Consider the following 19,674-nt stretch of genomic DNA (forward strand, 5'->3'; position numbering starts at 1 on the left):
AAGGTATGGCACACCTGAAGCCATCTTGATTGGAATAAAGTGGTAACTCTTAAAACATTTAATTTAAAAAGAAACAACATGAGGGGGTATATTTTGCCATAGAAAGTATGATTAGTGCTGCAGAATGAAAAATTAGGGCACATTTTGAGTGACTTCTCAAATCCTTTTCTATTTCATTAAAACATTCCGACATGCAGTCTCCCAAAATGGCCACCAGAGACAAAAGAGCCCAAATGTAGCCCAAATATCACCCAGATGTAGCCCAAGTATAGCCCAATGACAGAATGTCCCAGAGTGTTCTAAAGAACAACTAGAGCGCTAACAGTCCTACTTATTACAAAGGTATAACACACCTGGAGCCATCGTGATGGGAATAAAGTGGTAACTCTTAAAACATTTAATTTAAAAAGGAACAAAATAAGGGGGTATATTATGCAATAGAAGGTATTATTAGTGCTGCAGAAAGAAAAATTAGGGCACATTTTGAGTGACTTTTCAAATCCTCTTCTATTTCATTAAAAAATTCTGACATGCAGTCTCCCAAAATGGCCACCAGAGACAAAAGAGCCCAAATGTAGCCCAAATATCACCCAGATGTAGCCCAAGTATAGCCCAATGACAGAATGTCCCAGAGTGTTCTAAAGAACAACTAGAGCGCTAACAGTCCTACTTATTACAAAGGTATGGCACACCTGAAGCCATCTTGATTGGAATAAAGTGGTAACTCTTAAAACATTTAATTTAAAAAGGAACAAAATGAGGGGGCATATTTTGCCATATGAATTATGATTAGTGCTGCAGAAAGAAAAATTAGGGCACATTTTGAGTGACTTCTCAAACCCTCTTCAATTTCATTAAAAAATTCTGACATACAGTCTCCCAAGATGGCCACCAGAGACAAAAGAGCCTAAATGTAGCCCAAATATCACCCAGATGTACCCCAAGTATAGCCCAATGACAGAATGTCCCAGAGTGTTCTAAAGAACAACTAGAGCGCTAACAGTCTTACTTATGACAAAAGTATGGCACACCAGAAGCCATCTTGATTGGAATGAAGTGGTAAGTCTGAAAACACTCAATTTAAAAAGGAACAACATGAGGGGGTTAATTTTGCCATAGAAAGTATGATTAGTGCTTCAGAAAGAAAAATTAGGGATCATTTTGAGTGACTTCTCAAATCCTCTTCTATTTCATTAAAAAAATTCTGACATGCAGACTGAAACATGCACTTTGAATACCAGCAGCAGACGTCCCTGGTGAGCAGTAGCTTTACTACAGTGATCTAATGTGCAACTAGAGTGCTAACATTCAGAATTTATGGCAAATGTGTGACACATCTGAATGCCTTCTTGATGGAACCAAAGTAAACAAGCATTGAAAATGCAATAGATCTCGCCCTCGTTTAAGTTAAAGCCATTCTGTTTGTAATGAGGTGGCTTTTTAGCTTTGCTTTTATTAGTGTTTTTTCAACTTTCATGTAAATAACATGCATCTGTATGCATATAAGTATATGTATGCATGCATTTATGTTTGTATTTCTATAGATATACAGGTGATATATGTTTATATATGTATGTATATATATATATTCACTGAAAAAACCATAGGCTATAGACCATATATAGTTAGGAATTAGCATTTACAAAACCTTGAAAATTCACTGAAAAAACCATAGGTTATAGACCATATATAGTTAGGAATTAGCATTTACAAAACCTTGAAAATTCACTGAAAAAACCATAGGTTATAGACCATATATAGTTAGGAATTCGCATTTACAAAACCTTATTTTACTCACACAAAACCATTGAAATTCCATATATAGTTAGTTGCACTAACTATATATCGCGCACCCGCAATCCACTGCTGATGATGTCACATATTACATCATTCATGACATGGTCAGTGACATCACTGATGACATCACTGATGACATCTCAAATGACATCACTGATGACATCACTGATGACAACATCCAGTGACTGTATGTTTCTGTAAAGTTAAAATATGTCTTACATATTGAAGAATGAGTGGATGTATAAGTGTCTGGATGAAGGATTTAGTAGGTGCATGACTGACTGTATGAGTGAGTGATTAAATGTGTCTCACTGAGTGCATGGGTTAGTGACTAAACTGTCTTAATTTGTGCATCATTATGTCTGTTGTTCTGTAAACTGTTGCATGTGTTGATAAGTAGCTATATGAGTAACTATCCCCCACATGCATCAAGCACTTTTTCATTCGCAAACGGTGCGATTCCTTAAAATCGGCCGTTTGCGAATGCAAAAGTGCTTTTTGGGATGCATGAAGCAATTTTAGAATTCGCAACATTGTTGCGAGTTCTAAAATTGCGGGTGCTTTTAAGAAGTCGCAGATGTGCGACTTCTTAAAAGCAATGCATCATCACTTTTGACAAGTGAAAATTCGCACTTAGGGTTCCAAATTTACCGAGTGGTTGAACCACTCGGTAAATTTGGAAAAAGTGTTTAAAATGCTTTAAATGTTTTTTTTTCAACATTCATGTTACGGACACACATGTCCTTAGGACATGTGTGTGTGCAACATGATGCGAAAAATACATTTCAGGGGTGCATGGGGGGGTCCTTTGGACCCCCCCCTGCACCCATGAAATTTTCTAAGTGCCACTCGCAATTTGCATTGACTCCTATGGGCCTTTTGGCCCATAGGAATCAATGGAAATTGCGAAAATTAACTTAAGAATTCGGTATTTCTTTGGGATTCGGTAAAAAATGCGATTTTTACCGAATCACAAAGAAATACCGAAAAAAATGATGCATAGCATTTTGCATTTCCTAAATAGCGATTCCTTAATTTTCGCTATTTAAGAAATGCAAAATCCTAGATTGATGCATGTGGGGGTATATGGGTTATTGATTGGTTGCCCAAGTATTTGTATGGGAGACTGAGTGTGTGTGTGGGTGGCTGGGAGGTGTAAGACTCTGTGCATAGATGTGTGAGCAGTTGATTCACTAGATGTATGGTTTCAAAAGTGCATGTGGAAACAGCTGTATGGGCGGTTGACTGTGTGCATGAGTGTATTGGTGAGTGAATGGATATCTCAGTGCTACATGTCAAAGTAAGTACATATGTAAAACACAGTACATGTGAGAATTGACATATATAAATAACTGTGCATAAGAGCCAGTGAATGTGTGAGTGGCTGTATGGATCATTGTGAACTTGTATCAGGGATTGTATAAGAGAGTAAATATGTGTTAGTATATGTTTGAATAAGTAAAGTTTGTATAACTGTATAGTTGAGGAAATGGAGGTGTGATTGATTCTTTGCATGACTGACTAGGTGTGTGAGTAACTCCATGGATGAGTGACAGTCTGTGAGTGTCTGTTTACACTGATTGTATCTAAGGTTATATTAGAGTCTGAAGAGGTTCATCGTATTATCACATGAATGATATCATCAGTGATGTGATCAGTAATGTCAAATGAGATGTCATCAGTGATGTCATCAGTGATGTCATTTGAGATGTCATCAGTGATGTCATTTGAAATGTCATCAGTGATGTCATCAGTGATGTCACTGACCATGTCATGAATGATGTAATATGTGACATCATCAGCAGTGGATTGCGGGTGCGCGATATATAGTTAGTGCAACTAACTATATATGGAATTTCAATGGTTTTGTGTGAGTAAAATAAGGTTTTGTAAATGCGAATTCCTAACTATATATGGTCTATAACCTATGGTTTTTTCAGTGAATATATATATATATACATTACCTACTGGCTATCGCCAGTAGGTATATATAGTTAGGATTTTTTCCCTATGGGATTTTTGAAAATTCTATGTCTAATAACTTTGGCGTTTGTGGACGGAATCGGCTGAAATTTTCAGGAAAATGGCACATTTTGTTTCTGAGCAGACCTTGAAAATTTGGGGGGGTTTCATCAAGGGGGGGCCGAGAAAAAAGGGGGGTCCCAAAACGCGTTTTCCCCATGTTAATTTCCATAGGGCGGTTGGACTCACTTTTAGCTCGAACGGCTGAATGGATTTGCACGAAACTTGGCAAAATTGTAGGGACTGTTAGCCCGATGTGCCTTTGCTAGGTCTCAATATATGTGCTCCAGTAGTTTTTGAGAAATTAACGTTTAAAACAAGATATATATCTGTAACAGCGCTCCGGGCAGCGATCCGGTCCGCTTACTTTTCGCGAAACGGAACTTTGCGCGCAGAAAGCTGATTGGCTCTCCGGTGTCTGTCAACATTCTAAACAGTCCGGAGCGGCCGCCATCTTATCTCTCGGTAGGATCGAGAGAGAAGAAGAGGTGAAAAACGAAGGGGGAATTTATTGAAAGGGGGCAAGGTATACCCCTCTTGACCCCCTAGGAATGTTGTTGGGGTTATTAAAGGGTCCCGTGGGGAAAATAAAAAAAAAATGATTTTTCACGGTAGAAGCGCTTCACGGGCCGCGAACTGGGCCGCAAACTGGTAGCGAAACGGGAATTCGCCATTTTGTGCTTCGTTTTAATTGTTTAGAGACAAAAATTATCGCCGCACATCGGCCACAATGCATGAATATCGCTGAAAAGTCAGCGATATTCATGCATTATCCAGCAAATGCTCTTAGCCATGTTATCCACCTTCCATTGGATAACATGGCTAAAAACTGTTCTGTGCGTGAGCTTTTTTTTTTTTTTTTGCTGCGTGACGTTTGTTAACGTTCGATTCGATGGAAATCAGGAAGTGTTGACCACCATTTTGTCACTGCGAGTAAATATTTTGTTATAAATGAATCCTTATTGATAAACATTGTCTGCGCCATCTTGCGTTTTTGTCCAATGCCACAATTTTGTCGTGCACGGCAGCCATTTTAGATGCCTTGACCAGGGCCACTCTCTGCACGCCGCCGATCCTCAGCATGGCTCCCCACCCTCGCAAGCATCTCCCCCACGCACTGGTCACCCCCGCTCTTTCTCTCATGCATGGGCCATATACTTCCCCCCATCTGCGCTGCTCTTCTCTGAGAATCACACCCTGTGCCCGCCCGACACCTCCCTTTCACCCTATTCACTACCGCACCCTCTGACACTCCTCTTCCTCTGTGTCCGATTGTCCAGGCCGGACCTAGGCTATCACCTAGCCCTGCGGATGTAGTTTATGGCCCCAGCTGTAGAGTATCCAGACATGCCAACCCTCCCGATTCAGGCGTGAGACTACTGATTTCAGTGCTAGTCTCCCGCCTCCCGATTCCTGCAAGCAAAAACCCGGGGGCATATTACCAACAACTAGCGATAATTTTTGTCTCTAACTTGTTTAGAGACAAAAATTATCGCCGCACATCGGCGAATTTTATCGCACATAAACCTTGCTATTAGCAAGGTTTATCGCAAATGCGATAAAAAACTGCCGCAATGCATGAATATCGTTGAAAAGTCAGCGATATTCATGCATTATCCAGCAAATGCTCTTAGCCATGTTATCCACTTCCCATTGGATAACATGGCTAAAACTGCTCAGGGCAGGTGTTAGGTTTTGGAGATATTCGCGCTTAGCGCGAATATCTCCAAAAGTTGGTAATAGGAGATAGCGATGGTTAGGGACTGTTTCCAGTCGCTAAAATCTTGGCACGCCCACTTTGCATGTCATTAGTGATAAATATCACTGATATGCAAAGCGGGGCCCAAGATGGTCGCTATCTCCTTTTAGCTGTCACTAACTGGTGTTAGCGACAGCTTGGTAATAGGGAGATAATTTTATCTCTTTTTTCTTTGGCTTTTAAAGCCAAAAAAGCGGAAATAAACCCCCTTGATAATATGCCCCATGATTTCTCGGGGGTTTCAGCTGACAGGGCTTGGTATTGTGTTACGTGCTAATTCTTCCAGGAAACGTCAGAGGGTCGATGCAGGGGTTCTAGAAGGGGTGATAAACCATTTAAGCCTCATGAACAAGCGCATGGTCTTTTAAAGATTTGTGAAGTACTCGGGGCGGCGGTGTGTGTGTGCCCTCTTTCAGGAGCGGGCGGGGGGGGGCACTGCCAGCAACTTGCCAGGCCAGGCAGTGTTCAACACGTGCATCACCCTTTCTCTGCCTGCTATTGCGCTCCATGCTTCGGAAAGGTAAGAAAAAGAACGTGCATTTGAGTTTGAAATGTCCGATCTTGTAGCAGTACACTTGCAAAGCCCACACATGACAATAACGCGATTCAAGGCCCCATTCACCCGATTTTTTAAACATATATAGCACTCCAACAAAGTTAGATTTTAAAACTTTATTAACTTTTAACTATAATGAACGGAACAAAAACTGTAAAAACATTTAAACATTTTTCACCCAAAAAAGCAACAATGGTCAGAAGCTGTTTTTTGTGCGAATAGTCCCAAGGCAGCACAACGTGCAGAGTTCTGGGCGGCACCCAGGTGATGTCGCCTGGGTGCCGCACTGGTTTTGGGATCCTACAATGCTGCTCCAAAAATTGGTGTGGGGCGTCCCGGGTGGGGCGGGGGGAGGCCTCGTCAGTAGCAGTCTGTTGTGCGAATAGTCCCAAGGCAGCAGAACGCGCTGAGATGTTTATGGCACCCAGGTGATGTCCAGTAAACTGCCGCACTGGTTTTGGTATCCTACAATGCTGCTCCGAAAATTTGCGTGCGGCGGCCCGGGGAGGGGGGGCGTGGGGGAGGCGGCGTGAACGGGCCTCCCCAGGTGGCGGCCATCCAGCTGAGTTGCGCCCGCTCTTGCGGCTACAGCGTCTCGCTCACCATGTTGTTGAGTTGCTCCCACTCTTGCAGTGCAGCGATAGGCGCCTGCCACATGACTCTTAAAATGGCGGACGGCTCTTCGGTTTTGGGCCTGGCCCACTGAAATGGCCCTGGGACACCTTGGAACTCGGACGCTTGCCTGCTAGGGCTTGGGCTCCATTCTCGAAAAGCGTCCCCTCAGCCGTGAAGATTCTACAAAAGTCTTGGGGGCCCCCGACTCCCGCAGGCTTCCGGTGGGGACCGGCTGCCATGATTGCTTGCGGAATGACCACGACGGAGCCACGAGATGGTGGTGCTCTCATGCTGACGCCAGCTTCAGTCTGAATGATCCAGAAACAAGGTGGGGCTTTCATCGTTTGGGAAAAAAAAATGTTCTAAACCAATGAAAAGTGTTATTTTTAGGTCATATGACCAAGCCTTCCATCTTTAGGAAACCAAAAGTAAAATGATCCAATGTAAAGTTTTATAAACAAGTCACATGACCTGTTATGGGGCATAGGGCTACAAAAAGCGTAGAAAATCCGTTGGCACGTGAGGCGGCGTCAGTAGCGGACCGATGTGCGAATAGGCCGAAGGCAGGACAACGCGTCGAGATCCGGATGGCACCGAGGTGGTGTCCAGCAAATTGCCGCACTGGTGTGGCCATCCTACAATGCTGCGCCGAAAGACGGCGTGTCCAGCTGAGTTGCGGTCACTCTTGCGGTACAGTGACTCGAACGCGCCGAGATCCGGATGGCACCGAGGTGGTGTCCAGCAAATTGCCGCACTGGTGTGGCCATCCTACAATGCTGCGCCGAAAGACGGCGTGTCCAGCTGAGTTGCGGTCACTCTTGCGGTACAGTGACTCGAACGCGCCGAGATCCGGATGGCACCGAGGTAGTGTCCAGCAAATTGCCGCACTGGTGTGGCCATCCTACAATGCTGCGCCGAAAGATGGCGTGGGGTGCCCCGTTGGCTTATGAGGTGATGTCAGTAGTGGACCGATGTGTGAATAGGTCGGAACCAGCACAAGGCGCCAAGATCCGAATGGCAAGTCCTGGATGTTGAGTGCCTCAGTTGAGAGTTCTGAGCAGTGCTTGTAAGACTGTCTGAAGCTTATTTGCACCTGCTGCAGCTTCACTATTGCCCTGGTGTGGCCAAAGGTCGCACATGACATAGGCGGCCGGCTCCCGAGGTCCGGCGGAACTTTTTTCCTTTTCCTTTCTGCTTCTTTTCCTACAATCCGTTTCATCTGAAGGCACGACCAGGTCCCTGAATGTGTGCAGGGGGACGCTATTGATTGAATGAAAATGGCGGCTTGACACAAAGCTGACTCAAGCGTTGCTGTTGATGCTATACAGACAAAAATTGGTTTTCAGTTTGTACATTCTTCAGGATTTTTTTTTCCATCCAAGTCTGATTGAGAGTTTGTAGAAAAATGGCTTCAGATTTTCCACATACTACTCTTTAACATTCTTCCTAAATGTAACAATGTGAAACTCACTAGGAGAACGGCTGTTTCTGTTTCCTTTCAAAATGCTGCCAACAATATTTTCTGAATGGAAGACACCATCTTGTAGCATAAAGGGCCGAAAGGGGTTCTGGTCTGGCCGATGGTTGGTGGAGACATTTTGACTATATCTTGGACCTGCCCGGCCTCGCCCAAAATGGCGCCGGTATAAATGGGACTCGTAACTCTTTGCCCGCAAATGTATATCTAGAAAATGTTATTGTAAGTGGCCCTGTCGTATTTTAATTACAAAATGTACGTTCACCGATTCCGCAACTGTTAGACACCTTTGTTCTTGCAACCTAATGGCCCGCTCGTTACGTTCCTCTACAGTGTAAATGTCTCCTCATCATATACGATTTCAGTTTGCTCCGTGGCCGGCCCACGTGGTTATAGGCCCGTATTTGTATACTGACATTTTCACAATAAAGGTTTTTAAAACAAAACACGGTAGTAGTATTTACATTGGTAAAGTTTTTACTTTTAGTCACTGTTTTCGAATCAGTAAAAGGCAAGTGAAATAAAGCAGTCCAATTACATGACGGATAAAAGGTATAATATGTAGGAACGCAGTAAAGATAAATGGTCAAGGGCAGTTGTGTTTTTCATTCCTGCAACATAAAGTGATCGATAAGAATCTGATAATCAGGCGTATCGGCGACTAAGACAGCAGGCCGAATCTCTTTTACTCAACGGCTCCGTCATGGAAGGAAGAAACGCCCTTTTTCTCGAAAAAGGAATATATTTTACTTGCAGGACAGTTGTAAATTTTCCGGGAAAGTACATTAGCCTGGAATATTATAACATATGTTTAAAAAAAAATAATGTTCGAAAACAATAAAAAGCGTAATTTTTAGGTCATATGACCAAGCTTTTCATCATTAAAATAACAAAAGTAAAATGAACCAATGAAAAGTTTTATTAACAAGTCACATGACCTGTTATGCTTACGTTACGTGCTGCGCGCCGCGCCTCGGATCACTTCCGGGTGCGCTAACGCGGCGTGTCATATAACGCATTACGCGACAACGTAGGTCAAGAATATAGTCAAAATGTCTCCACCAACCAGCGTTCGGAACACAACCCCTTTCAGCAGTCCAAAAAGTTCTGTTAAATGACAACAGAGGGGACAGGCAACAAGAACCATCAGTCAAAGAGGGGAGGGCAAGTTCTTCTCTTCCGGGTCATGTTGGGGCGCTACCGGAACTGATCGAATTGGTAGTCTACAGTGTTTCTGGATGTTTCAGACTAAAGCTGGCGTCAGCATGAGAGCACTACCATCTCGTAGCTCCGTCGTGGCCATTCCACGAGCAATCATGGCAGCCGCTCCCCACCAGAAGCCTGCGGGAGTCGGGGGCCCCCAAGACTTTTGTAGAATCTTCACGGCTGAGGGGACGCTTTCGAGAATGGGACCCAAGCCCTATCAGTGAAGCGTCCGAGTTCAAAGGTGTCCCAGGGCCACTTTAGTGGACCAGGCCCAAAACCGAAGAGCCGGCCGCCATTTTGAGAGTCCTGTGGCAGCCGCCTATCGCTGCACCGCAAGAGCGGGAGCAACTCAACTACATGATGAGCGAGACGCTGTAGTCGCAAGAGCGGGCGGTAAACAGCTGAATGGCGGAAGAGGCACAGTGTAGCAAAAGCGGGCGGAATGGCAACTGAAACGGTAAAGGGGCGCCCCACTACAGCGTGTCTTCAGGTCAAACGGATTGTGGGACAAGGTCCAGAATTGAAGAGTCATCAAAAGGCAAAAAGTTCCGCCGGACCCCGGGAGCCGGCCGCCTATGTCGGGGGCGATCTCAGGCTACACCAGTGCTATAAGACTTGGGGAGGGTGTCGGAGCCAAGCGTCTTCTCCGAGTCCATGGCCATCACACCGCCCCTCAGGGGCCTCCGTCAAGCTGTTTAGGAAGGTAACATATCACATTGTTTTCTAATGCAGTCAGGTCCACAAACGACACTCACTTACTTTGAGAATAGTGAAGCTGCAGTAGGTGGAAATAAGCTTCAGACAGTGTTACAAGCACTGCTCAGAACTCTTAACTATGGCACCCAACATCCAGAACTTATGCCATTTGAGAATGGCAGTGACATTGAAGCAACTCAGGGACCAAAACCATTAACGTACTTTCACGTATGAAAATCTTACTTGGGGAGGGGGCAGGAGCGAAGCGCCCCCTCCCAGTCCGCGCCACCACACCGTATGTTGAAAATCTGAAGCCATCGTTCTACAAAGTCAACCAACCTTGGATTGAAAAATCTAGAAAAATGTACAAACTGAAAACCAGTTTTGGTCTGCATAGCATCAGTAGCAACGCTTGCTATCAGAGTGCATGAGTTTCATGCTCGATCGATTGAGCTAGCCGGATCGGGCAATAAAATGTATAAAATAGTTATGTAAATAGTTATTTAATAAAATGTTTTACCCTGTTTCTTTGCTGGTGTGTTGTCTATATTTTTAATATTTGCATAGGGTTTGTCGTTATTTTGGGCGGGGTGGGTGACGGAGTCGAGCTGTCTTGCAGCCCTCATGGTGTGGAGCTCAGTTCATCTCACTATTTTCGTATTTCTCATGAAGGGTTGTTTCTAATATTTCTATTTTAGCGAGGTCAAAAAGAGATCCAATTAGTGGCCTACTGATTTTGCTCGATTACTTTTATTTTTTTACGCGATTTTTCACTATCTGCAAAGACTAAACAGAGTATTGCGACTTTGTGCTTGTTTGTAAATAGAGAATGATCCAAAGAGAACCAATTCTAAAACAGTAAATGCTTGGATAACAATCAATCAAATGGAGAGACAAGCAGGCACGACGGATTACAACGGGGGCAAAGGCCTGCGTTAACTACCGTTCACTATCTGCAAAGAGAGAGTACTACTAAGAGAAAAGAGGGGAGGGGGGGTGCAGCGTTCAAAGCACATCAGCGTGCATAAATACGAAAATGTTTTTATCTATCACGTACTTGACATTTTAAAGCTTTTAATATTTGCTATTAAAAAACCAATGAAATTCACAGAAAAAACCATAGGTTATAGTGGATATATAGTTAGGAATTTGCATTTACAAAACCTTGAAAATTCAATGAAAAAACCATTGGTTTTAGGCCATATATAGTTAGGGATTTGCATTTACAAAACCTTATTTTACTCGCATAAAACCATTGAAATTCCATATATAGTTATAAGCGCTAACTATATATCGCGCACCCGCAATCCACTGCTGATGATGTCACATATTACATCATTCATGACATGGTTAGTGACATCACTGATGACATCACTGATGACATCTCAAATGACATCACTGAAAACATCTTATTTGACATGACTGATAACATCACTGATGATATCATTCATGTGATAATACCATGAACCTCTTCAGACTCTAATATAACCTTAGATACAATCAGTGTAAACAGACAGTCACAGGCTGTCACTCATCCATGGAGTTACTCACACACCTAGTCAGTTATGCCAAAAATCTATCACACCTCCATTTTCTCAACTATACAGTTATACACACCTTACTTATTCAAACATATACTAACACATATTTACTTTACTCTCTTATACAATCTCTGATACATGTTCACAATGATCCATACAGCCACTCACACATTCACTGGCTCTTATGCACAGTTATTTATAGATGTCAACTCTCACATGTACTGTGTTTTACATATGTACTTAATTTGACATGTAGCACTGAGATATCCATTCACTCACTAATACACTCATGCACAGTCAACCGCCCATACAGCTGTTTGCACATGCACTTTTGAATCTATACATATAGTGAATCAACTACTCACACATCTATGTACAGAGTCACACACCTCCCAGCCACCCATACACACACACTCGGTTTCCCATACAAATACTTGGACAACCAATCAATAACCCATACAGTTACTCATATAGCTACTGATCAACATATGCAGCAGTTTGTAGAACAACAGATATAATGATGCACAAATTAAAACAGTTTACTCACTAACCCATGCACTCAGTGAGACACATTTAATCACTCACTCAATCAGTCAGTCATGCACCTAGTAAATCCTTCATCCAGACACTTATATATCCACTCATTCTTCAATATGTAAAACATATTTTAACTTTACAGAAACATACAGTCACTGGATGTTGTAATCAGTGATGTCATCAGTGATGTCATTTGAGATGTCATCAGTGATGTCATCAGTGATGTCACTAACCATGTCATGAATGATGTAATATGTGACATCATCAGCAGTGGATTGCGGGTGCGCGATATATAGTTAGCGCTTATAACTATATATGGAATTTCAATGGTTTTATGCGAGTGAAATAAGGTTTTGTAAATGCAAATCCCTAACTATATATGGCCTAAAACCAATGGTTTTTTCATTGAATTTTCAAGGTTTTGTAAATGCAAATTCCTAACTATATATCCACTATAACCTATGGTTTTTTCTGTGAATATATATATATATATATATATATTATGTGTATATATATATATATATATGTATATAGTGTCTGGGGCTTCACTGGTGACTGCTTTTTATAATGTTCCAAGGGATTGGATTGCCTCGGAACACCTCAACCAAGTAGAGCAAGGGGCTGCTGCCAGGAGCAGTTCGTGACTTCACGCAGAGGTGCGGTCATTGAATCAACGTCTGGCGGCCCTGGCGGCCCTGAGGATATTGATTATACCGGGGACGTACCAACTACACACAACAGCCTTTTTGCCAGGGATAACAGCGCTCAATTTTGAGATCATAAGGGGCCCGCTGGAGATACTTACCCAGTAGTGATGCCTGCACGGAGTTGTAGTTTATCATGGAACACCACAGTATTACCCCCAATTAACGAAATGGGGCCAGCTGAACTTCCACCAATGGGAGTAGCGTGGGATGTTCCAAAAAAATGGGTTTGGGCAGTTTACTGGCATCAACAGAATTTGATAAAGGCATAAGCCGCCGAAAACACGTCATGCCAAAGCTGTTAAATGAATTGGACCTTTCCACGTTCCCCGCTGCCCCGCTGTGTCCGCTGATTGCTTTCCATTGGAGTGGTCCATTGTTTGAAACCGGTGTTGTGCAATATGTGGTATCCCCACGGTACCCTGTATCCCCTGCTCTTCGGCACTTTTCGGAAATGAAACTCAGCCTGGACAGGTTCAGACAGAAGCAGCTGATCACTGCTCGGGCTGAGTGCAGGGGTACACGATTCAACAGGAAGCCAAACTCGGCTCTTGCAATAAATCACCAGAAACTTTTACACGAAGAAAGACACACAGAAATAAATAGAATGAACCGTAATGGAAATGGCAATTAAGTTAATAAACGTGAAAGAAAAGAAACTATTGCTGAAGCACATCCAATTGTAACGAAATAACATGAGGGGAAGAGAATAAAAACAGGCAGAGGTTCAATTAAGGGGAAAATAATATCAAAACGAGCGAAAGATTAAAGGGTAAAGGTAAAAAAAAAGGCAATGAAAAAAGCAAAGTATTAAAATACGGAAAGAGTTTTGATTTTCATATAATGAATATGTCAGAAGGTGATAATGACAAACTTATAACGTGCACAATAAGTTAAATAACAGTGCATGTTTAGTTTGACTCATACACCATACTTGGCATTTTACCAAATGCTCTATCTTTTTGTGTCCATGCTATTTAAACAAGCATTGGCAACACAATCGGTCTCATACTTGAGTGAAAATTAGAGCTATTGGCGTAAATGGAAATGTTTTTTACTTATTTTTAAGGATGAGCCTGGGCAGCGCATGCGCTACTCTGTGGCATGATGTATTGGAGCATGGAATAGAAGCCCCGCCCACTCTCCTCTCATATTTGCCATTAGCTTGTGTCATTGTCCTTCATATTGGCTTGTGTCATTGTCCTTCGTAAATGCTGTGTTCTTATTCGTTATTAGGCCTGTAAGTCCCTCCTTAGTACCGCCTTGTCTTCATTTGTAACCTCCCATGAGGACTGGCCCTTTTACTTCAGTTGTTACACGCTACGTCTTTTTTAGTCTGTAAGCTCTATTTTCTCCTACTGCATGCACAACATGCTTTCCTGCAACATTCAGTGCGCCATGCATGTTTTCACTTTCCGAGCAGCCAGGGATAATAGTGGCCGCTTCTTTAAATAGGTCTCGCATTTACAAGAGTTTAAACTATTGGCATTGTAAATGATGATGCCTTTATTTATGTGTTAATTAGCAAAACAGATAGATAAAAGTTATTGTCATTTACAATGCTATCAGCTTAATCTCTGGCAAATGCGACACCTATTGCATTGCAAATGCTTGTCATACATGGCTCCTGGTACACACTGGTGGCGCACATTCTAATGTTCGTTTCTCACATTGCTAGTTTTCGTACGCAGACACTGGTGCACACTCGTATCTCAGGCTGCACAGCACAAATTCTGGGACTAGTTCCCTTACTGCCTTTGTTCGTACACAGATCCTGGTGCATGCTGGTGGCTCACAGAACACATTCTGGTGCTGGCTTCCTACGTGGCAGGTTTTCGTACAGGAATTCTGGTTCATGCTCATGTCACTTGCTGCACAGCACACTCTAGTGCTGGTTTTCCTCAGAGCAGGGCAGGTTTTCCTACACAAGGTTATCCTACACAAATTCCATAAACTGCGAATGATCAAAAAGATTCTACAATTTCTTCCCTTTACCAAGGGTAAAACTTTGGTTAGTACACTTGTTATGTCCACCTTCGATTACTGTAATGGGCTTCTTGTGAATGCCCAAAACAAGGTCATTCACAAACTACAATCAGTCCAGAAGGCAGTGGCCAGAATGCTCTCAGGAACTCCCAAATATAAGCCCATCTCCCGTGTCATTCAGAAGTATCATTGGCTCCCTGTGAAAAATCGCATAAAGTTCAAGGCCTTGTGCACTGCGTACAAGACTTCGCGTAACATTGGACCTCAATTTTTAATTGAGAAGCTAGCTACTTATATTCCTACTAGGGCCCTTCGCTCCTCTACTGCATTTCTGCTTAGGGTGCCACGTACTAAAACCGCCTCATGAGGCGTCAAGCGGTTCATCGTCCCCACTGCAAAACTCTGGAACTTCCTTCCATTAAATATCGGATCCTGACAGTCTTCACTAGCATTCAGGAAAACGACAAAAACCTGGCTGTTTAATAAATAATCCCCTCCGCTTTGGTAGATGCTGCTGTCCTCAGCGCCGAGACACCCACAGATATTTGCACGCTTTATAAGTCTCATAAATAAATAACTAAATAAATATCTAACCCCAGAACGTATTAACAGATATTTTGCAAGGGAGGACGCCAGATGCCCGAGATGTAATACAGTGGGAGCGACCTACATCCACATGATGTGGAGCTGTACTTCTTTAAACCATTAATTATTGGAAGGAAGTGACACAGGATATGGCTAGGATCACGAAGAGGGTAATCCCAATGCACACCTACACATGTACTGTTGAGTTTGTTTTCACACACTGACAAAACTAGGACTACAGACAGGTTCCTAGACCTCGCCTTTGTCCTGACGCAGGGGAAAATCACTCGTAACTGGAAAGACCCGAGAGGCCCCAGTGTGCAAGGGTGGAAACGGGAGCTAGTAACGTGGGCATGATGCGAGAGCATGGTCCTCTTGAAAAATGTGAGGCAAGGGATAGGCAAGGAGGAGAGAGCCAGGGCTTGGGAGATGATGATGGGCGACATGTAGTGAGACGGACGGGAGTCTGACGCTTCTACCCCTGAGAGACCACCACAATAGGAGCATCACTAGCGACCAAGGCAGGATGAGAGGGCACAGGGGGATCCCGGACAGGGAGGGATATATAATTTACCATCACAGGGGAGGGTACATACAGAACAGGGTGCACCCATGAAGGGCTTCCACAGACGGTCAGACACAAGAGAGATAATCTTCAGAGCTCTATGGATACAATGGGGAGACAGCAGTGCGGGGCATCTAGTTAACTGTTTCTGATTGGTCGGTGTGTGGGGGGGACACAAGGCCACCTCAACATTATTCCCTCCGAAAATGGAAGTAGACAAGGACATATCCATTACAAACTGCAGAGGAATGCAGGATGGTTTGGGGGATATATTGTCAACAACTATGGCCATAATATCAGAGTCAGATAATTCGTTACAACTGAAGATCCCTTCACAACTTAAGCCAGTGGTTCTAACGCTCACACACTAGACACCTTCATCCGCTCTACACCGCACTCCCGCCGCACGTCCGTTTCTACGCCACCACTAGTCACAATTAGCACCGCATGTTCAATTTCTGAACCGATTACACTACTCATCCTTGTTTCCCCACGAGTGCCTGAATGGGCACTAGGTATAATTATGCCATCAACTCGCTGCCTTACTGTAACCTTTTAAAATGTCTTTCACTGTTTCTTATAGGCCAATCTCTTTTGTCTCCCTGTTTTTTTATCCTGACAGGCACTAAATGTTCTAAACCAGGCAAATGTTATGTTCTAGTCCTGATGATGATCCCCTTTTAACTTGAGCAAGGGATCGAAACGTCGACATTTCTAAATAGGGCCACAAATGTCCACTGTGTCTAACTATTGTGGTGTCTAATTTTGGTCAAACTTGCTGCTATTTAAATCTGAATGCAGGTGGCCAAAGCTCAAAGTCCTTGGCTGTATTTGTGTTTTGGTTCTATTGTTTGTATTGTTACCTCATTTCCCCACACTTACCGGTCCTTTTAGGGTACAGGCTTGTGCCCCACTATTTTTGTTGTTCTAAGTATTTTTGATTTTATTTTCTCCATTGTATGAATAAAACTCCATGTCTGGCTGGACATTGGATTGCTCTAGTAACCCAACGTGGGCTATATTCTAATTATTGTGGGTACATCCATTATTCGCTTAGGACCTTTGTTCTCTGAAACATTATTTCTGCATCAGGATATGTGGATGAACAGACTGATAATAAATGCCAATGAAGTGTGTTTAAAAAAACAAAAAAACAGAGGATCAGTCTAATGCACCGTGATGTTGTTGAAGACTTTGAACTCTGTGTTTATAAGTGTTTGCGTCTGTGCGCAGATTGTATTAGCGCACAGACGCAAATGCACAGACATACTCTGGCGCACAGCGACAATTAGTGCTGGCGCACTCATCTGTAGTACAGTCCCAGAATGTTTAATGTACTGCTTTTGTTGATGGGCTAGGTGAAAGTCCTTATTCTCTCACCAAAAGCCTGACCCATACATTCACTGAAGCACTACGAAGAAGAAATAAGGCTGCACTGCACTCTGAAGAAACAATAGTCCAGCCTCTTAAATCAGAAGTATAACTGTACCCAAAGCACGCTCCAGAAAACATTTTGTATGCCTTGCAAAGATGCAGATAACAGTTTCAGGTGTTCAGCATGTATTGTATTAAAAAACACTCCTGCCAAACTTGTGATGCTGTACCTGCCCGGCAGCCCACCACCCCTGCCCGACCTGAACAAATGGAGCTCCAAGGCCATGCGCGTTGCCTGCTCCAGCTTCGCCAGGCACAGTTTCACCTGCTGCTGCTGCAGCAGCGTGGACCCCATGGGCTCATTGCTGCCTTCAGGGGCCTTCAGCAGCTCAGCCAGCACCGGAGGCAGAAGGAAGGCAAAAACTGACTTATTTTGACCAGCGCAGCACCCGAATATTGTCCCCCTAAGGGCGCCATATTAGTTAAGGTACTATCAAAGCTGAAGATAATCAGGTTCGGATGCAGCATCTTTGTTAAGGGATCGCAAACTGCGTAATCATGGTTGAGGGGTTGCAAATCTAATACAGAGGCAGCAACACAAAACAAGTTCTAGCGAAAGAAGCGAGACAGCTCTTAGCAGAGGCACTTTCACATGGAGGGCAGACTTCATGCATTTAAGTTCAAAGCATCCACTATTTTATTCTCACCACTGAGTGTTGAGATAAATGGGGGGTTGTGGGCTGGGAATGAGAGAAATGCAGGGGTGGGCGGCTGTACATACGAGCTGGGCTTTAGATTTGTTGCACAGTAAGAAAGCATGGCGTACCGCGCTGCAAGAATAAGAAAGAATAGTTCTCCCCAACAACAGATGAAGAATGCAAGCAGAAAGAAACTGTATTTAGGAGGTGCTCATTTGTGAAAAACTGAAGTGAGGTGTTGCTGCATGAACCACTTAGGAGACAACAAAGAAGAGCGCCACTGGACTGAACCAATGGTAAGCAGCAGGCAGGAGCAAACTCCTTAATCAATATAACTGTCTTCCAGACAGCACATGTGCGTTCCATAGGTTCAACCTAAATAGTAATACAACTATGTATTGTTTTTCCTTTTTACATTTACACCTAAAGCAAGAAGCACACAAAGCAGTCCTTCAAGAATATGCATTTCTTCTCGGATTGCAAGAAATTGGATTCATATTTGGGGTGGACAACTATAGATCTCAAGAAATAATCACAACTCGAGACAAAGTGGACCTTCAAAGTCACTAATTAATCTAAGCTCTACCCACTGATAGGAATGGTGAAGATAAGACAGGCTTAATGTAGGGCAATGTGTGACTTATTTATCCACTGTCAGAACAGTAATAAAGTAAAAAACACCAAGCAATAAAAATACCAAACCGATTTATAAAAATAGTGTAACATTTAATAAGCAAAATGACACCAAAACAATACTAATCCATTAAGTCATACAACAGATATGAATGTTAAAGATTAAAGTGATTATAGCACTGAAAAGAATTACACACCATTGATAGTCAATGGCACCAGTAGAGTTTTTCCTTGCGACTTGGTTTCTGAAATTAAATTCAAAATCCTACAGTGGGTCAAGCCGCCAGCCTTTATCTGACGGTGAGTTTCATGAGGCCGGGTTCCTTATTGATCAGGGGCCACTGATTTGCTGTTGTGTCGAAGCTCCAAGTGGAAGAAACCACTTTCTTTAAATCAGCTTGGCTATGCCTTGGGTGGATAGAATAGGTTTGTGTCTTCCGGTACTCCTGAGAACTGGAAATCTAAAACCTTGTAGGTCCAAACTTTTCAGAGGTAGTATGACAAGTGCAGTTAGACACAGCTCAGGTTTCCAGGACCTGAGAATCAACAACAGTTGGAAATCAAGACTCACTCCAGGAGAGGCCATCAGCAGGTTGCAAGTCAGGTCCAGTTGTTATTGGTCAGCTGGGCACTACATGAAAAAGTCCTCTTGCAGCTTGTTGTGGCCCTATTGCTACACAGGTCAATAGGTGTCTACTTTTTTGTCCCGGTTACAAGGATAAGCAAGTCCAATCCTTCAAGGCTCTGCTCTAGTTACAGAAATCAGGTCTGGGCCTCTTCTCTTATTCTACAGGTCCATAACATGTGATTAAAAAGGGTGTCTTCAGGTTCCATAATAATGCTTGGTACCAACTAGAGCATTATTTATTTATTTAAAGAGTTTTACATAGCGCTGGCTAGACCCGAAGGTATCAGAGCGCTTT

The sequence above is a fragment of the Lissotriton vulgaris genome, chromosome 11 (genome assembly GCF_964263255.1).
Source record: "Lissotriton vulgaris chromosome 11, aLisVul1.2, whole genome shotgun sequence".
In the NCBI taxonomy this organism is placed as follows: Eukaryota; Metazoa; Chordata; class Amphibia; order Caudata; family Salamandridae; genus Lissotriton; species Lissotriton vulgaris.